We start from the raw sequence: 9,380 nt of genomic DNA on the forward strand, positions 1-9,380 counted from the left end.
GCCTGACCAACATGGAGAAACCCCGTCTCTACTAAAAATACAAAATTAGCTGGGCATGGTGGCACATGCGTGTAATCCCAGCTACTCGGGAGGCTGAGGCAGGAGAATCGCTTGAACCTGGGAGATAGAGGTTGCAGTGAGCCAAGATCACGCCATTGCACTCCAGCCTGGGCAATAGGAGTGAAACTCCATCTCAAAAAAAAAAAAAAAAAAAGGCCAGGACTTCAAGACTAGCCTGGGCAACATAGTGAGATCTCATCTCTAAAAGAAATTTAGGGCTGGGCACAGTGGCTCGCACCTGTAATCCAGCACTTTGAGAGGCTGAGGCAGGCAGATCACAAGGTCAGGAGTTTGAGACCAGCCTGACCAACATGGCGAAACCCTATCTCTACTAAAAATACAAAAGTTAGCTGGGCATAGTGGCCAGCACCTGTAATCCCAGCTACTTGGGAGGCTGAGGCAGGAGAATTTCTTGAACCCAGGAGGCAGAGGTTGCAGTGAGCTGAGATTGTGCCTTGCACTCCAGCTGGGGCGACAAGAGCAAGACTCCGTCTCAAAAAAAAAAAAGAAATAATCTATATTTTGATTATTGTGGTGGTTACATAGGTGAATACATTTATCAAAACTCAGCAAACTATTCATTTAAATGGGCACATTTTATGTAAGTTATACATGAATAAATTTTATTCATAACTAAAAAAACAGTTTACAGAGGCCACTGCCCTGTCAAAATAGTACATTTGTCTCTATTAATATGTTTTGAGTGAAAAAATTTAAAAAGCTTATTCTGTGGACAATTACTTTGCTTTTTCACCTGGTATGGGCATTTAATCTTTGGTGCTTTATGAGAGAAATGAATAAAGTTCTTAGGTAGTTCTGATGAGAGAGATCATGTCTAAGAATACGTCAGGGATGGTTTCATAGAGGAAACCATTTTTAATCTTGGCCTTAATTAATAGATACAGAGAAAGAAAGATAAAAATAAAGAAAATACCATGGCATTCCAAGCAGAATGAACAATAAAGGAAAACAATATTGCCTTTTGCAAAAATACACTGTTTTTTTTTTTTTTGAGGGACTCTGAGTTTTCATTGTTTGTAATATCACATCTCCATATTAAAGACCTAAGTGTAATTTTCGGTCATTAATTATGCACGGATGATTTCTCCCTATGCAGAATGCTGTTTGTGCTTAATCAGGCAATCCTTTAAAAGATATGATCTCTAGGGATTTGCTATTTGAGAAGTGGAATTAGCTACATTACAATTAAATAATTCCTGTTACAGTACCATGTAAAAGTTCATTCATCCATTCAACATTTATTCTGTAAAATATTTATTGAGTGCTCATTATATATTTGGGACTATTCTAGGCAGTAGAGATATACATAAGTCAATATTTATCCTTCATGGGGCCTAATATTTTTTTCTTTATTATTACACTTTAAGTTCTAGGGTACATGTGCACAACGTGCAGGTTTGCTACATATGTATACATGTGCCCTGTTGGTTTGCTGCACCCATTAACTCGTCATTTACATTAGGTATTTCTCCTAATGCTATCCCTCCCCCATCCTCCCACTCCAAGACAGGCCCCAGTGTGTGATGTTCCCTGCCCTGTGTCCAAGTGTTCTCATTGTTCTATTTCCACCTATGAGTGAGTGAGAACATGCAGTATTTGGTTTTCTGTCCTTGTGATAGTTTGCTGAGAATGATGGTTTCCATCTTCATCCATGTTGCTACAAAGGACATGAACTCATCCTTTTTTATGGCTGCATAGTATTCCATGGTGTATATGTGCCACATTTTCTTAATCCAGTCTGTCATTGATGGAGTATGGGTTGGTTCCAAGTCTTTGCTATTGTGAATAGTACCACAATAAACATATGTGTGCATGTATCTTTATAGCAGCATGATTTATAATCCTTTGGGTATATACCCAGTAATGGGATCACTGGGTCAAATGGTATTTCTAGTTCTAGATCCTTGAGGAGTCGCCACACTGTCTTCCAAAATGGTTGAACTAGTTTACACTCACACCAACAGTGTAAAAGCATTCCTGTTTCTCCACATCCTCTCCAGCACCTGTTTCCTGACCTTTTAATAATTGCCATTCTAACTGGTGTGAGATGGTATCTCACTGTGGTTTTGATTTGTATTTCTCTGATGACCAGTGATGATGAGCATTTTTTCATGTGTCTGTTGGGTGCATAAATGCCTTCTTTTGAAAAGTGTCTGTTCATATCCTTTGCCCACTTTTTGATGGGGTTGATTTTTTCTTGTAAATTTGTTTAAGTTCTTTGTAGATTCTGGATATTAGCCCTTTGTCAGATGGGTAGATTGCAAAATTTTCTCCCATTCTGTAGATTGCCTGTTCACTCTGATGATGGTTTCTTTTGCTGTGCAGAAGCTCTTTAGTTTAATTATATCCCATTTGTCTATTTTGGCTTTTGTTGCCATTGCTAATATTCCTAAATTATATTTAATTTCAAACATTCTAAGACATCACTCTGTAATGAATGTAAAACCACTTTTGTTAGAGAGTATGATACCAGTAGTTCTATTTAATCTTCCTTTTAAACAAATATATATTTATTTTAAAACATGGGTTTTTAATGATTTTTTTATTTGGTTAAATTTTCAGCACTGTGTTTAATAATCTGGGATACCAAAAAAAAGCCTGAGAAATTATAGTCTAGATATAGAGAAAATACCTATACATGACATGATTAAAGTACTTTTAGGTAGAGTGTGTAATGAAATTTGAGGTAACAAAATACAGGGTAACTGTAAGGGTGAAATTGACACGGAGTCACAACAGTCAGGGGACATTTATGACAGAATAGTGTTGGTGAGATTTTGATTGGTGCTTCCAGGCAGAGGGAGCAAGACAGCAGGCCTGGAAGCAGTGATGAGTGGGGTATATGGAGGACACTGTGAAGACTGGCCTGCAATAAAGTTTAACCTGTAATTCCTTCATAAAGATTTCCACGTAGGAAATTAATCACAGTTATATTCACAGCGGTTAATTACAGTGTTATTTAAAATGATGAAAATTGGCCAGACGTGGTGGCTCATGCTTGCAATCCCAGCACTTTGAGAGGCTGAGGCAGGTGGATCACCTGAGGTCAGGAGTTCGATACCAGCCTGACCAATGTGGTGAAACCCCGTCTCTACTGAAAATACAAAAATTAGCTGGGTGTGGTGGCATGTGCCTGTAGTCCCAGCTACTCAGGAGGCTGAGACAGGATAATTGCTTGAACCCAGGAGGCGGAGGTTGCAGTGAGCCTAGATCCCACCACTGCACTCCAGCCTGGGCAATAGAGGGAGACTCTGCCTCAAACAAACAAACAAACAAAAAAAAACCCAAAAACACACCAAAAAAACACCAAAAAAGATGAAAATTGGAGGGAAGTGATGACACCTTTGACTGTTGTGTGACACTGATTTCTCTCATATTTGTACTGGCTGATCCTGAGGCAAGTCAAAAAAAGACAAAAATGTATAAAAATAAAGAAAAATAAATAAAATGATTAAAAATGGAAACAACCCACATTTTAATCAATAGGGGAATAGAAATGACTTAGGCTGTATTCATTCAATAGAACAATATGTAGCCATTTCAAAAAATGTTTTTGATAACAAGGTGGTAAAATGTCCATGATGAAATAAAAATGTTCATAATTATGTAAAAGAAGCAGAATATAAAATTGTAAGTACATTATGATGGTAATTTTGTGAAAATGAAAAAAATTCGTATCTTAGAAAAAATCCTGGAAGAAAATACTCTAAGCATTTTATTTACTTTAATATAATTTATTTATTTATTTTACAGAGACAGGGTTTCCCTATGTTGCCCAGGCTGGTCTTGAACTCCTAGGCTCAAGTGATCCTTCTGCCTCAGCCTCCCAAATTTCTGGGATTACAGGCATGAGCCACCATGCCTGCCCTCCAAATATTTTATGATGGTTATCATTTGTTGATGGAATTATAGTTGATTTTTATTTCCATCTTTATATTTTTCTGTAATTTTAACATTTATTGTAACGATTACATATTTTGTTTATACTCTTAGATAATATTTGTATTAGTTTGCTAGAGCTGCCATACCAAAATACCATGCACTTGGTTGCTTACACAAAAGAAACTTATTTTCTCATAGTTCTGGAGTCTAGAAGTCCATGATCAAGGTACCAGTAGGCTTGGTTTCTTCTGAGGCCTGATTCATTGGTTTGCAGGTGGCTACTTTCCCACTCTGTCTTCACATGGTTTTCCCTCTGTCTGCACATGTTTCTGGTGTCTCCTGGTATGCCTAAATTTCTCTTTCTTACAAGGACACCAGTCACATTGGATTAGGGCCCACGCTGAAAAAAAAAACAGGGCACGTCATTTTAACCAAAGCAATGCTTTAAAGACCTTATCTCCAAATATAGTCACATTCTCAAGTACTGGGGCTTAGGATTTACACAAATTTTGGGAAGACACGATTCAACCTATATACTAGTTTAAAAAGTAATTGCTATATTATTGGTAATACAGACACAAAAACTGGGGCAAGCTTGACTAGAGTAGAAAGATATGTGGCAAATAGCAATAGTAGGGTAGGTGAAATAACTTCAATGATACCTTAATTATTGATTGTTCACTGTATACTGGGCATTGTATTAAGATATGTTGACAGTCTCATGAAATCATTGATTTAAATATTGATTTAATATGGCATCAAGTTTGGGAAAACATTGAATCATGACAAGCTGTGGACTTTGGATAGACATAAGAAATGATTTGAAGGTAGGAAAATGACTCGAGGAAGGGTATTTTATTTATTTTTATTTTATTATTATTATTATTATTATTTTGAGACAGAGTCTCGCTCTGTTGCCCAGGCTGGAGTGCAGTGGCACAATCTCGGCTCATTGCAACCTCTGCCTCCCGGGTTCAAATGATTCTCATGCCTCAGACTCCTGAGTAGCTGGAATTACAGGCGTGCGCCACCATGCCTGGCTAATTTTTGTATTTTTAGTGGAGACGGGGTTTTCCCATGTTGGCCAGGCTGGTCTCAAACTGCTGACATCAGGTGATCCACTGTCCTCAGCCTCCCAAAGTGCTGGGATTACAGGCGTGAGGCACCGTGCCTGGCCATTTAGTTTTATTATTGTTTTTGAGATGGAGTCTCACTCTGTCACTCAGGCTAGAGTGCAGTGGCGTGATCTCGACTCACTGCAACCTTCGCCTCCCAGGTTCAAGTGATTCTCCTGCCTCAGCCTCCTGAGTAGCTAGGACTACAGACACACACCACCATGCCTGGCTAATTTTTGTATTTTTAATAGAGATGGGTTTCTTCATGTTGGCCAGGCTGGTCTCAAACTCTTGAACTCAGCTAATCTGCTCGCCTTGGACTCCCAAAGTGCTGGGATTAGACGCATGAGCCACCGTGCCCGGCCACAGGAAGGGTATTTTAGGAAGATTAGTTTGGTAACAGAATGGATTAGTGGGCCAGGCACAGTGGCTCATGCCTGTAATCCCAGAACTTTGGGAGGCCGAGATGGGCAGATCACTGGAGGTCAGGAGTTCGAGATCGGCCTGGCCAACATGGTGAAACCCTGTCTCTACTAAAAATACAAAAATCAGCTGGGCATGAGAACGGGTGCTCGTAATCCCAGCTACTCAGGAGGCTGAGGCAGGAGAATCGCTTGAACCTGGGAGGCGGAGGTTGTAGTGAGCCTTGCCATTGCACTCCAGCCTGGGAGCCTGGGAGACAACAGTGAAACTCTGTCTCAAAAAAAAAAAAAAAAAAAAAGAATAGATTAGTGACAGTTTAATTTCAGGGATCAGCAAACCTTTCTGTAAAGGAACAGAAAGTAAATATTTTGGGGCATACATATGGTCTCTGTTGCAAATACTGAAGTCTGTCATTGTAATATGAAAGCAGTGACAGACAATAAGTAAATGAATGAGCATGGCAGCTGCTAAATCTCAGGTTTAACCTAAAGCTACCTTCTTACATATTTTAAGTTCAGCCTAAAGGTTTCTTTGTGCATTGTGAACTACAACCTAAATGGAATTGTAAACAGACTGTAGCCTACTCTTGTGCCAATCACTGTTTCGGCCAATCAAACATGGCCAACTGTTCAAACTGTGTTCAAATAGGGCAAATGCTGAGCTACAACCAATCCAGCTGTTTCTGTACCTCACTTCCATTTTCTGTATGTCACTTTCATTTTTCTGCCCATAAACCTTCCACCACGTGGCTGCTCTGGAGTCTCTGAGCCTACTCTAGCTCGGGAGGCTGTCTGATTCATGAATTAGTTTTTGCTCAATTAATTCTTAAATTTAATTTGGCTGAAGTTTTTCTTTTAACTCAGTGTTCCAATAAAACGTATGTACAAGGAAAATTACAATGTTCCCAGCACAAAGAAAAGATAAATGTTTGAGGTGAAGGATATCCAAATTATACTGATTTGATTATTACATGTTGTATCAGGTATTAAAATATCACACATACCCCCCAAATATGAACAACTATTATATATCAGTTAAAAAACCCTGGATGTATAAGAACAGGTCGTGGGCTAGATTTGGTTGATTGGCCATAGTTTGGTGACTCCTGGAATAGACCTCGTAGAAGGGACAGTAGCAGATAAAACCTGGAGGTTCAAGCACAGTTAGGAAGAGAATATGACAATAATTAATATCTGCAGTGAGGACGGCCAGAATTAAGCTGGGCCAATGTGATGGAAATGGAGATATATTGGAGCCCTTTTAGGGGAAAAGGACGGCAGACCAGGTGATGACTGGAATGCAGAACTTGAAGTGGAGAAAATGAAAGATTTTGGGGATTCTGAGCAGGAAAGCCAGGAAAGGGCAGGGCAGTGTCACTGACATAAATGGATACATCCATGAACTGGCCATTTGCCTGGTGGCTGCCAGATCCTTTTCTGCTTTTACCGTCTCTGACTCATATCACGTGAAACTACATTTCCCAGGTTATCTTGCCCCTTGGCTTCTGGATGGGTTCTGGCAATGGAAGTGTGAACCAAAAATAAAATTCTAAGATCCCCCAACCATCTGAATGGACCCCTCCTCTTGGCCAAGGGCATTCCAGAATTAACCTGAAAAACTAGCTCAGGCCATGACGAAAGAGAGGGTTGGAAATGCCTCATTATACTCTCTTCCCTTTTGGAATTCAGGAAAAACCCGACCAGCATTGACATCAACACATATCTTAAGTCTGATCAGAAACATTTAGAATTTACCCTCTCAGAAGCTCGCTACCTGGATGCTTCAACTGCAGGATAAAACCTTGGTTTACACGACCCCTCACTGTAACCCAGACATTCCTTTCTATTGATAATAACTCTTTCAACCTGATGCCAATCAGATAATGGTTTCTTTTTTCTTTTCTTTTCTTTTTTTTTTTTGAGGCAGAGTTTCGCTTTTTGAGCCCAAGCTGGAATGCAATGACGCGATCTTGGCTCACTGCAACCTCCGCTTCCCAGGTTCAAGCAATTTTCCCGCCTCAGCCTCCCGAGTAGCTGGGATTACCAGCATGTACCACGACACCTAGCTAATTTTGTATTTTTAGTAGAGACAGGCTGGGCACGGTTGCTCACACCTGTAATTCCAGCACTTTGGAAGACTGAGGCGGGTGGATCAGGAGGTCAGGAGTTTGAGACCAGCCTGACCAACATGGTGAAACTCCACCTCTACTAAAAATACAAAAATTAGCCAGGCACGGTGGTGCGTGCCTGTAGTCCCAGATACTCAGGAGGCTGAGGCAGAACTTCTTGAACCTGGGAGGTGGAGGTTGCGGTGAGCCAAGATCGCACCACTGCACTCCAGCCTGGGTGACAGAGTAAGACCCCCATCTCAAAACAAACAAACAAACAAACAAAAAATTGGGCTGGGCGTGGTGGCTCACACCTGTAATCCCAACACTTTGGGAGGCCGAGGCAGGTGGATCACCTGAGCTCAGGAGTTCAAGATCAGCCTGGTCAATATGGTGAAACCCCGTCTCTACTAAAAATACAAAAATTAGCCAGGTATGGTGGCACAAGCCTGTAGTCCCAGCTACTTGGGAGGTTGAGGCAGAAGAAGAGCTTGAAGCTGGGAGGCGGAGGTTGCGGTGAGCCAAGATCGAGCCACTGCAATCCAGCCTGGACGACAGAGTGAGACTCCGTTTCAAAAAATAAAAAAAAAAAATAAGTAAGTAGAGACGGGGTTTCTCCATGTTGCTCTGGCTCGTCTCAAACTCCCAACCTCAGGTGATCTGCCCGCCTTGACCTTCCAAAGTGCTGCGATTACAGGCATGAGCCATGGTGCCCGGCAGAGAATTGTTAAATCTACCTATGACCTGGAAGACCCACCCCCCACCTCCCTCCTTTGAGTTGTTCTGCCCTTCTAGATCAAACCAATGTAAATCTTACATGTACTGATTGATGCCTTATGTCTCTCTAAAGTGTATAAAAGCAAGCTGTACCCCAACCACCTTGGTCGCATGTTGTCAGGGCCTCCTGAGGTTGTGTGACAGGCGCGTCTTTAGCCTTGGCAAAATAAACTTTCTAAATTGATTGAGACTTGTCTCAGATACTTTTAAGTTCACAAAAGTCACTGGCCCAAGAGTGTAGACAGGGGGGACGAGAACCCAAGGTAGTTCTCTCCTGTTCTCTCTGCTTCCTGTCTTATTCCTAGCAGCAACATCTCTTCCTCCTTGGCCAGACGGCCTTTCTCTCCACGATCCTAGTTCCCTCCATGCAGACCTTGCCATGATTCCTGCGACCTCTGGATGCCCTTAGATTCTGGGCTCCACTAACTCCACTAACTCCTATTGTCCCTCCAGCCTAGGGGGTGGCGGCAGATGCCTACTGTTGCATTTCCAGATTGCTTCGTTGTGCCCCTTTTGGCTTCTTAGCTCTTCTCTTACCCATGTACCAATTCCTTGTGGTAAAATCCTTCTGAAATACTTAGAGTGGTTTCTGCTTTCTGGCTGGACCCTAACTAATATAGTTAAGAAGCTGTGTCAGTTATTAATTTATTATCTCTTAGCTCCAAACCCACTGCTTTGTGATTCTGGGGCTGATAGTCCACAAACTGCTTTTCTGCTTCTCCAACTGGCTCCCTGTTCCACTCTGCCAATGAGGGATGCTAGATCGGGGCTAGAAGGCTGGAGGTGGGAGAATGAATTGTTACCTCTAGCTTGTTCCATGTGGGTTTCCTATTTAATTGCATCCTGTGAACACCATCAAGTGGCACTTCTTCCTTCTGGCAGTGCCTCTCATCCAGGAACTGTATCCAGTTTCCTATCTTTCTAACACTTGCAGAGCTGGTCTTATCATGCCCACTCAGAGACATCAGTGGTGCTCTCTTCTCAGATATATGAAT

The 9,380-nt window shown here is 41.4% G+C and overlaps 1 non-coding gene across 1 annotated transcript; it reads left to right on the plus strand.

Annotated features, from left to right (window-relative positions):
- Positions 1-3,407: 3,407 nt before the first annotated feature.
- LOC111554826 lies at positions 3,408-3,476 on the plus strand. The gene has a single exon (XR_002735342.1). It is a non-coding gene; the product is annotated as a small nucleolar RNA SNORD41 (small nucleolar RNA).
- Positions 3,477-9,380: the final 5,904 nt, after the last annotated feature.

This window comes from Piliocolobus tephrosceles, chromosome 6 (genome assembly GCF_002776525.5).
Source record: "Piliocolobus tephrosceles isolate RC106 chromosome 6, ASM277652v3, whole genome shotgun sequence".
Taxonomy (NCBI): Eukaryota; Metazoa; Chordata; class Mammalia; order Primates; family Cercopithecidae; genus Piliocolobus; species Piliocolobus tephrosceles.